Source organism: Schistocerca piceifrons, chromosome 8 (assembly GCF_021461385.2).
Source record: "Schistocerca piceifrons isolate TAMUIC-IGC-003096 chromosome 8, iqSchPice1.1, whole genome shotgun sequence".
Classification (NCBI taxonomy): Eukaryota; Metazoa; Arthropoda; class Insecta; order Orthoptera; family Acrididae; genus Schistocerca; species Schistocerca piceifrons.
In genome coordinates this window covers 24,825,140-24,841,553 of record NC_060145.1, presented here as the reverse complement: position 1 = coordinate 24,841,553, position 16,414 = coordinate 24,825,140, and the positions used below count along the sequence as shown (strand labels likewise).

At 46.9% G+C, this 16,414-nt stretch overlaps 1 non-coding gene across 1 annotated transcript; it reads left to right on the top strand.

Moving 5' to 3' along the window:
• Window positions 1-15,258: 15,258 nt before the first annotated feature.
• Window positions 15,259-15,333, top strand: Trnat-ugu. Its single transcript has one exon. It is a non-coding gene; the product is annotated as a tRNA-Thr (tRNA).
• The last annotated feature ends 1,081 nt before the right edge of the window (window positions 15,334-16,414 follow it).

Sequence of the window (16,414 nt, the reverse complement as noted above, 5' to 3'; positions counted from 1 at the left end):
TAAACGGGTGTCTTACGACATCCGCTCCGAGCAGATGCAACGAACAAGACGAGATTTTTGGTGCCGGCACGATAGCTCAGCGTGTTCGGTCGGAGCGTTAGCTTGCCTTTATAATAAAAAGACTGAGCGAACGGATCATCGAACAAACAACTGAATGGGTGTCGTCGGACGTCCGCCCTGAAAAAATTCAATGAACAATATAGACAGACAACATCCACTGTCTGCAAGAAATTGTGTACACTACCATTTGTAGGTCAGGTATCACAGACTGTAGCCAAAGCACTGAAATCCTGCAAGTATAGCGTTTCCTACTATGTCAGGAACACTATAGCCCAGTGTGTTTTTAATAGCAAAGACAAGATCCAGTTATTAGCCAACAGTGGGATATACAAAATCACCTGTTCTGACTGTGACAAATTTTACATTGGTCAGTCAGGCAGAAACATATCAACTAGGCTGGCTGAACATGAACGCAGCTGCATTTGCTGAGCATGTACTGAGTGAGGGTCACAACTACCAGCCAGTGCCCCACGTACTTCACTTAGCAAACAAAGGCCATAAACTCAACCTGCTGGAAGCCTTGGGAATTAACAAACATCTTGCTCACAGTCCAGATCTCATCATAAATGACCAGACACAACTCAACACTTCCCCTCTCCTAAACTTCATATAGTCATCTTTGTTGTTCATTACTCCCCACACTCTCTTTTCCTACATATTCCCATTTTCCTGCATTTATTAAGTTGTTTTATTTGTTGCAGTTGTCTTTGTATTCCACATAGGCTGTAGTTTCAATAGTTAAGGGTTTCCTTTTAACTTGTACTTGTATTACTGTCCATGTTTAACTCCCCTTGTAGTTGTCCATCAAATACTGTTCATATTTTACTTTGCTCATTTATTTAATGAAAACTGGTACACAGCCACTGCTTTGATTATAATGTTAATGTTAAAATGCAGTACCACCACACTCTCAAACTGTAGGTTCCCTCAAACACCTCCATTTTCCTGCATTTGTTAATTTCTGTTTATCTTATTGATATTGCTTAACTTCCTTATGTATTCTGTATTTACATTGACAACTGTCTCTTCTTTTTTAATTGGTTGTGTATCACTCTCCATGTTTCATACCTCTTGATGCAGCCTTGTCTAGTACTAATTTTATCTTATTTTATTAGTTTTGTTTATTAATAGAAACTGTTATGTAGGCATGCTATTCCTATTTTGTGCTAAAGGTTTTCCTGTCAACTCCATTGTTATTTATGTACTGTTCAGTTTTTACTACTTCATTGCAAAGATGTTACTTACTGTATGTTTCTACTTCACTCTAGATGTGTTACTTCTCTTCCAATGTTGTCTGCTAACATGTAACTTCTTTGGTGATAATACTCAGTAAATGTATGAAGATGGCCTTGTAAGCCGAAAACCGGTTAGCAATAAAAGTAATATTGTAGAACAAAAGCAAACTGGTGCTTTTCACTTATTAATATAGAACAAAATGTTTCGCCGGCACGGTAGCTCAGCGTGTTCGGTCAGAGGGTTAGCTGCCCTCTGTAATAAAAAAAAAAAAAAAACTGAGTTAAGCGATCAACAACGAACTTAAACGGATGTCTTACGAGGCCCGCCCCGAGCAGATGCAACGAACAAAATGAGATTAAAAAAAAAAGTGGTCAGAGCGACAGAATGTCAGTCCTAAGGACCCGGATTCCATTCCCGAGTGGGTCGGAGATTTTTCTCCGCTCAGGGACTGGGTGTTGTGTTGTCCCAAGATCATCATTTCATCCCGATCGACGCGCAACTCGCCGCAGTGCCGTCAAGTCGAAAGACTGGCACCCAGCGAACGGTCTACCCGACGGGAGGCCATAGTCATACGACATTTACATTTATTTGCAGACAAAAATTGTAAATATCCTCCACTCTCGGAATGTGTAAAATTTGTTTACTGCACTGCATTTGTTTACTATAACATTACCGTGTGTTTCCAATAACGGCCACGGGAGGCCAAGTGCAGTGATTCTGTGGTCGGGTGGTAGGTGTGACCGAGGCAAGGGCAGGCGTGCGGCGGCCGGCTGACGGAAAGATCTTGTTTACGGCGCCAGTGGAAGCGACAGGGGCAGTGGGCAATTGTGGGCCGTGTCCCACATACTGCGCGTGCTGCAACAGTGCTGCCTGCCTTGGCACGGGACGCGGCTACATCCACTCGGTGCCGGGAGCAGCTGGTCTCCGCACACGAGAAATACGAGCCTCGCGACGAACTGGTGTGACGTCACTCCAGTCGCCTTGCCCACCACAAATTTTGAACGCTCGGTTCCGTGCAGGAACCACGGGAACTCAGTACGTCAATGAAAAGGCACTCGCTAAAGGTCTCGACTTTACATGTAGTAACTCCACGAAAACGCTTCGATCGCTAAAACCTTTATATATGACGTGTTTCGAATATTCATCATCAGATAACTGCGGCAAATCTTACACAAAAAAACAAATTATAGAAGCTTTTAGGTAAATATCACAAGGCAAATGTAAAATCAGGAACGGAAGTACTTACTGAGTAAAAATACACTCATGTTCGGCAAAACAGAACACCCTTAGGGACTAGAGAAAGGACGTTCATATTCACAGGACACGTACAGTAGTATACTCTACAGCACGGCTTCCCACCCTTTTCAGCTGGCGGACCCCTTCTTCAGCCGAAAGTCCATGGCGGACCCCTAGTCAGTCAGGAGCACAGTAACTTCAAATTTCAGAGCGAAACCCATGGGAACTGAAAGCTTCTTAATGCAGGTGCCATGTTCCCAGTGACCCCCCCCCCTCCCCTCCCCCCCCCCCCCCTCCCCCCCGAAGCATCAATAGTTTTTGGTTTAGAGATGAATGAAAACAACTTGAAATTAACGATCCAATTTGAATTCCCACTGTATCCTGACACTTACTAGTTGATTTACTCCCTTTGTTCAACACACTATAGCCTGATTAAAATTACTTGGTAATTGAAATTTCACACGATGGAGCTTTCTTCCTCCAAGAGCAATCAACGTCACGTCCAAACTGTTCGCTGTTGACAAGCTGTCGCTTACGGTCTGTTCACTTCCACTACTTGGCTACTGTTGTGCAAGGAGCATGCATATTTCGTAACAGTCGTCTCTCTCTCTCTCTCTCTCTCTCTCTCTCTGTGTGTGTGTGTGTGTGTGTGTGTGTGTGTGTGTGTGTGTGTGTGTGTGTGTGTGTGGTTTTTCCTGAAATCCGAAGAAAAATGTTCAAATGTATGTAAAGTCTTCCTTTGGTCGTCCTCCCTCCTCATTCATTTCAACTGGAAACTTCCCTTGTTGTGAAGGCGATGGAGAAACTGCACCCTTCTTCAATGATCCTGACTTCAGCCACCGATCCATGTTAGAAGTAATAAACTGGTCAAAAATCGACTTATGGAACAGGTAGTGCACTGACAAGGCAAGCATTTAATGATGCCTGGGGTCGCATACGTGCCAGCGAGCGCTGTGATTGGTCGACAAAGCTCGCTCCGCGCATCTAGCGCCATGAGCCAGCGCGCAAACGACCCCCGTATTGTTGCTAAACAGTCGATCAGAGAAGCCGCATTCTCCGGCTCTAAACTGTGTATACGTTCTCACTTAGGAACCGCGAAGGCTGCTTGGGGATACGACCTGAAGTAAAAATACACATATTTTTCGCACGAAAAAAACAATAGTGATGAATTTGATTTTCACAATTTTATTCAATAATTTTACTTATTATTTTACACGATTTGGTGAAAGGTGGCCGCGGACCCCCTAGAAAGAGCCGGTGGACCCCTAAGGGGTCCGCGGACCACACGTTGGGAAGCCCTGCTCTTCAGAAATGATTAGCATTTCAGTCGCCTCACTTCTGCATGTGGTTCAAATAGCTCTCAGCACTATGGGACTTAACATCTGTGGTCATCAGTCGCCTAGAACTTAGAACTACTTAAAGCTAACTAACCTAAGGAAATCACACACATCCATGCCCGAGGCAGGATTCGAACCTGCGGCCGTAGCGCTCACGCGGTTCCAGACTGAAGCGCCTAGAACCGCAAGGCCACAACGGCCGGCTTCTGCATGTGGCCCTGATAACTTTTTCCACGCGCATAAGGTGCGAATGACGTCCTGTGATATAGCCGTCCATACCGCATTCACCTGATTCCAAAGTTCACCTTCGGTGATTGACATTGGGACACATAACTGCACCCGCCGTTTTGCCGTACCCACACATTTTCGATTGACAACAAGCCTGGTGATCTGGCGGGTTAGGAGGGTAAAAGGCTGGCAACCTTTGACACTAAGAAGGCACGTGATCGCGCAGCAACATTTGTCGTGGGTTGTCTTGTTGAAAAATGGCGTCTGGGGTGCTGTGCAGAAACAGTATGGTTACAGGTCACACTGTAACACGCCCGGTAGTACAAATGGCAGGGAAGGGTCCCTTTAAACTGGTTGTCGTTTCTGCTTTGGACCGTACGCCCTATTCACACCACGTACCTGGTAATCCCGCAGCGGTCGTACTGTTCTGCTACACACTGCTGCTGGCTTGCCTGAAATTATCTACAGAAATATGCAAGCGAGTCAGGGGAGCCACTCAACGTCAGAACACAACACTGTTTTACGTCTGGTATGAACAAACTATATTCTGAGACGATAAAAGGAAGTAGCAGGTCGCACTGTTTACATTCTAAACTATAAGTGTTTATCCCAATTAGTGGATGATTACCAGTCCACAATATCACTCAGACGAGCGTACGCATAACCGACACGACGCGGATGATTGTTGATGATGCGGAAGCCGAATGATCGCACGATAGTTCTTACGCTCGTCACGCATACACAGATATTTGGTACCAGTTCTCCTTGACACTAGTAATATATTTCAACACTAATCACAAAGTTAAATTTACAGTTCACAGTTCTCAGTTGTACGAGCATGCGCGTAAACGTCGCGGCGCGGTTGATTGTTGATGATGCGGAACGCGATGATCGAACGCACGTTCACACGCTCGCTACAAGACACTGGCACTTAAATGCTCTCTTTTGTGGTAGATAGTATTACTGATTCACATTAGTTCAGTCTTGGAGACCGAACACGGCGCGGATGATTGATGAAAGGTGCGACGCGCAACGCGAGGATACACAAATACGTTACCAGCAGCACTGCTCATTTTTAAATTACTTCTTGACCCACTTTCCTCCGAATCATTTGCTTATTTTATCACTTTACTGTAATAAAATGGTTCAAATGGCTCTGAGCACTATGGGACTCAACTGCTGTGGTCATAAGTCCCCTAGAACTTAGAACTACTTAAACCTAACTAACCTAAGGACAGCACACAACACCCAGCCATCACGAGGCAGAGAAAATCCCTGACCCCGCCGTGAATCGAACCCGGGAACCCGGGCGTGGGAAGCGAGAACGCTACCGCACGACCACGAGATGCGGGCTACTGTAATAGCACTTGTAGCAACACTTCAACTTCCATACTAACAATGCCTCTCACATGCAGAACTACACACTACACAACATAAGGCTGCGTTCACACTGCCGGCCGGGCCGGGCCGGGCTGACGCGTACTGTCTCGGCCGCCGAGTAGTGCATTCACATTGCGCGCCGCGCCGAGCCGGGACGGCGAAATGGGGGAAAATCCACTTCTCCGATTTTCATGTTTTAAAAATTCTTAGCGGTATATGAACTTATTTTTTCCTTAAAAGCGTTACTTACGTCTAGAAAAAAGAAAAAGTAAACTTTTCGTTTCGCGTGATTTCTTAGTTTCGTAACGCTTCCCAACCGTTTTTGAAGAAAGTATGCGGCGAAAGAATCTGATTTTTGTACACGTGGTAGTGCAACATCTTAGCTTCGTATTGAATCATTTATCTTTCCATATTTCTTAACAGTCATTGTGAAAAAGTACCAAAAAGCTTTTGAAATGATAATGATACTGATATCTGTCTCTGGTCTCAAGTAATGCGAGCTATTCAGTGGCGTCAGTGCCGCGTCCGCAAGCCACGGAGTTCGCGCGGTTACAGCTTGGTTTAGTGTAGTCATATAATGCAGCACAGAAAAAAACTAATTACTAGTGATCAGCGCAGACCTAGTGCCGGCCCCTCTTATTATTTTAATGGTCTCATTCTCTAGATAAATCCAAATGTATAAGAATTTTTCCCTCAGCTACTGGACAATCATCTGCTATGCTTTTATAATTGGCCACACGTTGCATCACAAAAGACAAACAATTATTTGTCATCAACATCCTACAATTAGTATGATGTACATTTCGTATTTCGAACTAAAAGATAACTGAAGCGCAATTCTGTAGTCTCGTTGTCTACTTTGTCAGAAAAAATAATGGAGAGTTAATGAAACTACTATAGATCGGCACAGATGTGCGTTTCATTGTTCTTCATTTTTTTTTCTTCCTTGGCGGGCTGCGCTGCACTGTCAAGGTAATCCTCACTCTTTGGCTAAATGGCTGGCGGGAGGCCAAATAAATAAATTTAAAAAGATCTCCACCCTTCGACAGCTGACAAGCAAGTCAGTAGAAAACGCAGCTGCAGTCAGCAGTTGCTCGCTTTTAGCTAGTCTGTGCTGTCATGTAGAACAATGTCTTCACTCTTTTATTGGTATTGTTTTGACTCTGCAGTAACTCGTCGAGTTTTGAAGTACAGAAGAACTAGGAGGTTATGGATTCATCCCATAAATAGCGACAGACATTTAGGAGAGTTTTTTTCTTTATATGAAGAACTTAAAAACTATCCTGAAAAATTTTATTCAAATTACAGAATGAATCATAATACATTTCAGTATGTGCTGCAGAACATTCAAGACAAAATTTCTAAACAGAACACAAATTTTCGCAGAAGTATGACAGCAGAAGAAAAATTGTGTATAACGATAAGGTAAGATTCGTTAGTACACACTTTTTGGTTTGCAGTAGAACTTTGTACAGCATTCACTACCTCCAATTAATTGTAGTCATGCTTTTGTATTTTAAATTTCACAAACGGTTACCTCTGAGGGAAAGAGTGTTTATGGGACTCCTGAGAATCATTAGGAAGTAATTAGCTTCGTCATTTTGGGTAATGTCTTGCTGTGCCTTCAACGAAGAATCGCAGAAATACTCCTTCAGAATTTTCCAACTTTTTTCTTCTTTTTTCTTCATGATGCAGCGCTTGGCAGTGATAATGGTTCATCATGTGGAGCCACTGATGACCTCACAGAATTCTTTTCATTACCTTGTAAGATAGACAGATTGATAGGCGAAGAGTTTTGAGATAATGTCCTCTGACTCAGTGGTTCTATTTCCACTGATAAGGAACTGCCACAGCATGACTTTACAATGCATTATCATCTGGTAGGCACACATTTCCGTCCCTCAGTGACACTCATATCTGTCTCCGTTTACAAGTAAATGCGAACTATTCAGTGGCGGCAATGCCGCGATCGCTGGCAAGCTATTGTTGTAAATGCATGTAAATACGGTAGATTAAATAAATGAAATAAAAGTAATTTCGCATGTATCATTATAATAAACGTAGTTTTTCCTCACTGATTGTGCAATGTGAGGTAACATCTTAAAATAAAAGACGTGTGCAGTCACACTTGTGAAGAAAGCAGAAGGGAGACGTGTGATGCGTGTAGTGCAGAAGCTGTAGTGCTGCTCCACAGGCTCGCGCCTGCTGTCGGCTCGCGCCGGCAATATTAAACACTCGGGATGTCGCCGGCTCGGCTCCGGGAGGCTCACGCCGTGTCGGCGCGGCCCGGCCGCCAGTGTGAACACCGCAATTCAAAACCATGTGTTTGATATGAAAGCGGGCGGCGGCCCGGCCAGGCTCGGCTCGGCCCGGCCGGCAGTGTGAACGCAGCCTTAACAGTTCCATGTCCCGCGCTCGACTCGACAGACGCAGCTGCCCGCAAAGATGCTCCGTAACTAAGCCAGCGATATGACAATACGCTTACAACGCGATGTCAATCACGTAGGTCACACTGGCCACAGTGCCCTGGACACGCAACAGCTGTGGTTTGTAGTTGTACCCAGTAGCACCCCACACCATAAGGCCTTGAATTGGCGCTGTATGTCTTGTGCGAATGGAGTCACTGTGACGTCGCTTCCCCCGTCTGCGGCGAACCAAACGCCGCAATTATTTTTCAAACAAACAGAACCTGCATTCTTCCGAAAACATTATCTGATGCCATATCTGTCCCCAGTGACGTCGTTACATTCACCATTGCCGTCTAGCATATTTCTGCACATTTGTCAAACGTAGGTGGAGAAGTGGACGACGCGCACGTAATCCGTGCCGTAATAAACGACGACGGACTGTTACCCTGATAGTGTACGATGTGTTCCACTGTTGCGCCAGAGCCGAGATGGACGCAGATCTGTCCTGCAATGCCATTCGGATGAGGTGTCGATCTCCTCGGGGAATGAGGCCTTCCGTGAACCATTCTGCACACACCCTTCGCATTGCCGAAGAACTTCGCCCCACACGAGCAGTAATTTCCCGGATGGATGCATCACTTTCTCTCATGCCAGCAATGCGCCCTCCTTCAAACTCATTGATTTGACGGTACTATCGTGCATACGTCTACGAGGAATCCCGCACGTCTGCTCAAGTCAGGCTGCTCCATTACCTTCGGTTTACAGCAGCAAGGAGACTCGCAGGCACATTTACCGTTAGGTGTTGTTGTGCCGCTGTATCGACGTTGACCACTAAGCCGCGGGCCGACATGGTTCAAATGCTAATCATTTATGCAAACCCCGCTAATGTACATGTCCTTTGAATAGGAACATCCTATCTCTAGTCGTCCAAGATGTCCCATTTTTTTCTGAACACGAGTGTCGTTACAATACGGTTAGCGAAGCTCATGAAAGTGAGCAATACAAGAAAAACGTAGAATCTCATGTGCAGTCGCCGTTAGGCGTAATCGTATCTGCAAAAGATGTTATTCTGAGACGTCCCATGCCAGACTGGAAGCAGCAGACTCAATGGTCGTATTATTTCAACTTGGCGCCAGATGGCGTTTATCTTAAACATCGAAACAAATCAGGGCATAACTTTTGTAATATACAAAACAACGTAAATATTCCTTACGATGTTACTTTTTTTTTTTTACAGTAAGTGTCATATCGTCAGTAAAAAATAAAAGATAGAATACGTTATGAATCAAAACCTATGGTGGGGCATATAAAAAGATCGTACAGCACACTAGGCACAACCTCCAAATATTCCATCGGGAGGGAGAGAAAGAAAGACCAATGCAAAGACCATCATTATAAAGGATGACATTATAATTTTTAATTGCTATTTTCCAAGCAAAACAAGCAAACGAACTTCAATCTATTGAGGCCACAAAGGAGCCATGTCGAAAAACAAATCACTATCACAAACTAGAAAATTTTCAACCGTGTCACGGTGGACCGGGGATAGATAGGAGCGAGAGACTGTGGGGAAAGAGGGCAATAAGGGCAGGGTAGGGGGTAGATGAGGGTAGTTGGGGCAGATGTTGAACTAGTAGGGTGGGAGGAACAGGGGGAGGTGAGTAGGAAAATGGGCAAGAGATGGGGGAGGGGGGGGGGAAGAGAATTGAGAAACTGGAAGTAAGAGGGAGGGGATGTTATCCCAATTATGCTACAAATGCTTCAAATGGCTCTGAGCACTATGGGACTTAACTACTGAGGTCACCAGTCCCCTAGAACTTAGAACTACTTAAACCTAACTAACCTAAGGACATCACACACATCCATGTCCGAGGCAGGATTAGAACCTGCGACCGTAGCGGTCGCGCGGTTGCAGACTGTAGCGCCTAGAACCGAACGGCCACTCCGACCGGCTAATGATGGTACATTTTTCAGTAAATTCAATATAACAAACAAAATGTTATTTAAAGCTACATTGTAACAGAAATGACCATGGTTTTTTTCAGTATATCATTCTCTTTGAAGCTGAAACGTCTTGAAATCTCATGAATATGTTTACAAGCACAACAGTGGTTGGTTGGTTGGTTTTGGGGAAGGAGACCAGACAGCGTGGTCATCGGTCTCATCGGATTAGGGAAGGATGGGGAAGGAAGTCGGCCGTGCCCTTTCAGAGGAACCATCCCGGCATTTGCCTGGAGCGATTTAGGGAAATCACGGAAAACGTAAATCAGGATGGCCGGACGCGGGATTGAACCGTCGTCCTCCCGAATGCGAGTCCAGTGTCTAACCACTACGCCACCCCGCTCGGTGCACAAGAGTGTCATTTGAACAAATTACTGGGAGGGTATGGGGGAAGGCTGGAACACGAGGAAAGAGCGGTACGCAAATGCGTAACATTATTCAAATACAAATTGCAACTACATGAGATTATTCAAATACGTATTATTTGAAGAGGAAACATTGTGTGCAAACCTGCACACAAAAGAAAGGAAAAGAAATGTATACCTATTTTAGTTTCGAATAGAATTAAAATGAAATACAAATCGAACCCTATCAAGGGGTCATATCTAAAAGATAAAACACCACAAATAATAAATGTACATTGGAAATTCGAGGTAAAGTCTTATGGGACCAAAGTGCTTAGGTTATCGGTCCCTATGCCTACGCATTATTTAATCTAACTTAAACTAACTTACTCTATGGACAATACACACACTCATGCACGAGGGAGGACTCGAACCTCGGACGGGGCAGCCGCACGGGCCGTTCAAGGCGCCTAAGACCACGCGGCTACCTCGCGCGGCAAATAATAAATTTTCGAAGCGTGTTACGGTGGACTTGGGATAGATAGATAAAGGGGGTTGGTTGGTTGACTTGGGGGGAGGAGACAAAATAGCGAGGTTATCAGGCCCATCGGATTAGGGGAGATGGGGAAGGAAGGCAGCCGTGCCCTTTCAAAGGAACCATCCCGGCATTTGCCTGGAGCGATGTAGGGAAATAACGGGAAACCTAAGTCAGGATGGTGGGAAGCGAGTTTGAATCGTTGTCCTTCCGAATGCGAGTCCAGTGTGCTAACCACTGCGTCACCTCACTCGGTGATAAGGAAGGGGGGGGGGGGAGGAAGCACCAAAGGCAGGGAAGGCGGGGGAGGGGACTCAACTTTGTCGTGTTTTATTGAGAGCTTGCGTGCATATAAACACTGAGTTAAGAATTATTAAACTCCTCTGAAATAGTTACTCGCTTCCCGCCTGAGACAGCTGCTGACACTCGTAAGGCGTGCAGTGTCACTCCACGGTCTGTCTGCCTCGTGGGCCTCGCTTATTGTGAAGTGGCGTCACAATGACGCGCCTGAAGTCTATGCGAAAGCGGAAGTCGACAGCAATCGACAAATGAAGATGTTTTGAGGCGCCATATTAAGTATCTCGCATTTGAAATGATAATTAAATGGACACCCTAGCTGCAAACAGGCGTTTATGTACTTCATTGGGGACATGTTGAAAATGTGTGCCCCGACCGGGACTTGAACCCGGGATCTCCTGCTTACATGGCAGACGCTCCATCCATCTGAGCCACCGGCCCATCGGATTAGGGGAGATGGGGAAGGAAGGCAGCTGTGCCCTTTCAAAGGAACCATCCCGGCATTTGCCTGGAGCGATGTAGGGAAATAACGGGAAACCTAAGTCAGGATGGTGGGAAGCGAGTTTGAATCGTTGTCCTTCCGAATGCGAGTCCAGTGTGCTAACCACTGCGTTACCTCACTCGGTGATAAAGAAGGGGGGGGGAGGAAGCACCAAAGGCAGGGAAGGCGGGGGAGGGGTCTCAACTTTGTCGTGTTTTATTGAGAGCTTGCGTGCATAGAAACACTGAGTTAAGAATTATTAAACTCCTCTGAAATAGTTACTCAATTCCCGCCTGAGACAGCTGCTGACACTCGTAAGGCGTGCAGTGTCACTCCACGGTCTGTCTGCCTCGTGGGCCTCGCTTATTGTGAAGTGGCGTCACAATGACGCGCCTGAAGTCTATGCGAAAGCGGAAGTCGACAGCAATCGACAAATGAAGATGTTTTGAGGCGCCATATTAAGTATCTCGCATTTGAAATGATAATTAAATGGACACCCTAGCTGCAAACAGGCGTTTATGTACTTCATTGGGGACATGTTGAAAATGTGTGCCCCGACCGGGACTTGAACCCGGGATCTCCTGCTTACATGGCAGACGCTCCATCCATCTGAGCCACCGGCCCATCGGATTAGGGGAGATGGGGAAGGAAGGCAGCTGTGCCCTTTCAAAGGAACCATCCCGGCATTTGCCTGGAGCGATGTAGGGAAATAACGGGAAACCTAAGTCAGGATGGTGGGAAGCGAGTTTGAATCGTTGTCCTTCCGAATGCGAGTCCAGTGTGCTAACCACTGCGTCACCTCACTCGGTGATAAAGAAGGGAGGGGGGGGGGGAGGAAGCACCAAAGGCAGGGAAGGCGGGGGAGGGGTCTCAACTTTGTCGTGTTTTATTGAGAGCTTGCGTGCATAGAAACACTGAGTTAAGAATTATTAAACTCCTCTGAAATACACTCCTGGAAATGGAAAAAAGAACACATTGACACCGGTGTGTCAGACCTACCATACTTGCTCCGGACACTGCGAGAGGGCTGTACAAGCAATGATCACACGCACGGCACAGCGGACACACCAGGAACCGCGGTGTTGGCCGTCGAATGGCGCTAGCTGCGCAGCATTTGTGCACAGCCGCCGTCAGTGTCAGCCAGTTTGCCGTGGATTACGGAGCTCCATCGCAGTCTTTAACACTGATAGCATGCCGCGACAGCGTGGACGTGAACCGTATGTGCAGTTGACGGACTTTGAGCGAGGGCGTATAGTGGGCATGCGGGAGGCCGGGTGGACGTACCGCCGAATTGCTCAACACGTGGGGCGTGAGGTCTCCACAGTACATCGATGTTGTCGCCAGTGGTCGGCGGAAGGTGCACGTACCCGTCGACCTGGGACCGGACCGCAGCGACGCACGGATGCACGCCAAGACCGTAGGATCCTACGCAGTGCCATAGGGGACAGCACCGCCACTTCACAGCAAATTAGGGACACTGTTGCTCCTGGGGTATCGGCGAGGACCATTCGCAACCGTCTCCATGAAGCTGGGCTACGGTCCCGCACACCGTTAGGCCGTCTTCCGCTCACGCCCCAACATCGTGCAGCCCGCCTCCAGTGGTGTCGCGACAGGCGTGAATGGAGGGACGAATGGAGACGTGTCGTCTTCAGCGATGAGAGTCGCTTCTGCCTTGGTGCCAATGATGGTCGTATGCGTGTTTGGCGCCGTGCAGGTGAGCGCCACAATCAGGACTGCATACGACCGAGGCACACAGGGCCAACACCCGGCATCATGGTGTGGGGAGCGATCTCCTACACTGGCCGTACACCACTGGTGATCGTCGAGGGGACACTGAATAGTGCACGGTACATCCAAACCGTCATCGAACCCATCGTTCTACCATTCCTAGACCGGCAAGGGAACTTGCTGTTCCAACAGGACAATGAACGTCCGCATGTATCCCGTGCCACCCAACGTGCTCTAGAAGGTGTAAGTCGACTACCCTGGCCAGCAAGATCTCCGGATCTGTCCCCCATTGAGCATGTTTGTGACTGGATGAAGCGTCGTCTCACGCGGTCTGCACGTCCAGCACGAACGCTGGTCCAACTGAGGCGCGAAGTGGAAATGGCATGGCAAGCCGTTCCACAGGACTACATCCAGCATCTCTACGATCGTCTCCATGGGAGAATAGCAGCCTGCATTGCTGCGAAAGGTGGATATACACTGTACTAGTGCCGACATTGTGCATGCTCTGTTGCCTGTGTCTATGTGTCTGTGGTTCTGTCAGTGTGATCATGTGATGTATCTGACCCCAGGAATGTGTCAATAAAGTTTCCCCTTCCTGGGACAATGAATTCACGGTGTTCTTATTTCAATTTCCAGGAGTGTAGTTACTCTCTTCCCGCCTGAGACAGCTGCTGACACTCGTAAGGCGTGCAGTGTCACTCCACGGTCTGTCTGCCTCGTGGGCCTCGCTTATTGTGAAGTGGCGTCACAATGACGCGCCTGAAGTCTATGCGAAAGCGGAAGTCGACAGCAATCGACAAATGAAGATGTTTTGAGGCGCCTTATTAAGTGTCTCGTATTTGAAATGATAATTAAATGGACACCCTAGCTGCAAACAGGCGTTTATGTACTTCATTGGGGACATGTTGAAAATGTGTGCCCCGACCGGGACTCGAACCCGGGATCTCCTGCTTACATGGCAGACGCTCCACCCATCTGAGCCACCGGCCCATCGGATTAGGGGAGATGGGGAAGGAAGGCAGCCGTGCCCTTTCAAAGGAACCATCCCGGCATTTGCCTGGAGCGATGTAGGGAAATAACGGGAAACCTAAGTCAGGATGGTGGGAAGCGAGTTTGAATCGTTGTCCTTCCGAATGCGAGTCCAGTGTGCTAACCACTGCGTCACCTCACTCGGTGATAAAGAAGGGAGGGGGGGAGGAGGATGCACCAAAGGCAGGGAAGGCGGGGGAGGGGTCTCAACTTTGTCGTGTTTTATTGAGAGCTTGCGTGCGTATAAACACTGAGTTAAGAATTATTAAACTCCTCTGAAATAGTTACTCAATTCCCGCCTGAGACAGCTGCTGACACTCGTAAGGCGTGCAGTGTCACTCCACGGTCTGTCTGCCTCGTGGGCCTCGCTTATTGTGAAGTGGCGTCACAATGACGCGCCTGAAGTCTATGCGAAAGCGGAAGTCGACAGCAATCGACAAATGAAGATGTTTTGAGGCGCCATATTAAGTGTCTCGCATTTGAAATGATAATTAAATGGACACCCTAGCTGCAAACAGGCGTTTATGTACTTCATTGGGGACATGTTGAAAATGTGTGCCCCGACCGTGACTCGAACCCGGGATCTCCTGCTTACATGGCAGACGCTCCATCCATCTGAACCACCGAGAGCACAGAGGACAGTGCGTCTGCAGGGACTTATCCCTTGCACGCTCCCCGTGGGATCCACATTCCCAACATGTCCACACCACTACATTCGTAGTGCGCCTAATAGATGTTTGCCCATCATACTCATTACTCGTGGCAGATTAATCTACCAAGTCCCGTACGAGTTCGGGCATAGCGTGTGCGTTCGCACAAGAAGGTCAATGGCCGAGAAGCCATATTTTAACTATGTATGACGGTAGTATGACGAATGTAGTGGTGTGGACATGTTGGGAATGTGGATCCCACGGGGAGCGTGCAAAGGATAAGTCCCTGCAGACGCGCTATCCTCTGTGCTCTCGGTGGCTCAGATGGATAGAGCGTCTGCCATGTAAGCAGGAGATCCCGGGTTCGAGTCCCGGTCGGTGCACACATTTTCAACATGTCCCCAATGAAGTACATAAACGCCTGGTTGCAGCTAGGGTTTCCATTTAATTATCATTTCATTTCTAGCAAAGCTGCATGGTCATCCACTGTAACTGTTCTTTCGGGAACAGATAATACCGTCATATATATCTCGTATTTAATTATTTTCGTATTTTAACTTGCGTGTTATGACAGTATGCCACTTCGAAGCAACGGCGCACTGTAGATTTATCACAAACACGTCATTCTCGGTGGGATATGTTATGATTAATTTCATTAGATTCTAAGGTGAAAGACACAGTTGTTGAATGTTGCATGTGTTCACTGTGTTGTAGTCTACATCTACATCTATATCTAAGTACAAATCCCTCAAATTCATGGCGGAAGGTACCTTGTACTACTACTAGTGATTTCCTTTCCTGCTCCAGTCGCCAACAGACCGAGGGAAAAACGACTGTTTATATGTCTCCGTGCTAACCTAATTTCTCTTATGTTGCCTTAGTGGTCCTTACGTGAACATTAGCTTCAGTGGAATCATTCGCAGTTAGCTTCGACCTACTGTTCTCTAAATTTTCTAAGTAATATTTCCAAAAAAAATGTCTTCTTCCCTCGAAGTACTCGGTATGAGTTTACAAAGCATCTCTATAATACTCGGGTGTATCTGTCCTACCAGTAACAAATCTTTCGGTTCGTCTCAGCAGTGCTTCGATGTCTTCCTTTAATCTGACCTGTTGGAGATCCCAAACACCCGAGTAGTACTCAAGGATGGGACACACTAATATTCTATATGCGATCTCCTTTATAAATGAGCCACCCATTCCCAACATTCTCCCAACAAACCAAAGTCGACCATTCACTTTTCTTACTACAGCCCTCATATGCCCGTTCCGTTTCAGATCGCTCTTCAGTGTTACACCTAGTCATTTAATCGACGTGAGTGTGTGAAGGATCACGCTACCAATGCTCTATTCGAACATTATGGAGCTTGAAATTTCCTGGCAGATTAAAACTGTGTGCCGGACCGAGATTCGAACCCGGGACCTTTGTCTTTCGCGGGCTGGTGCTCTACCAACTGAGCTACCCAA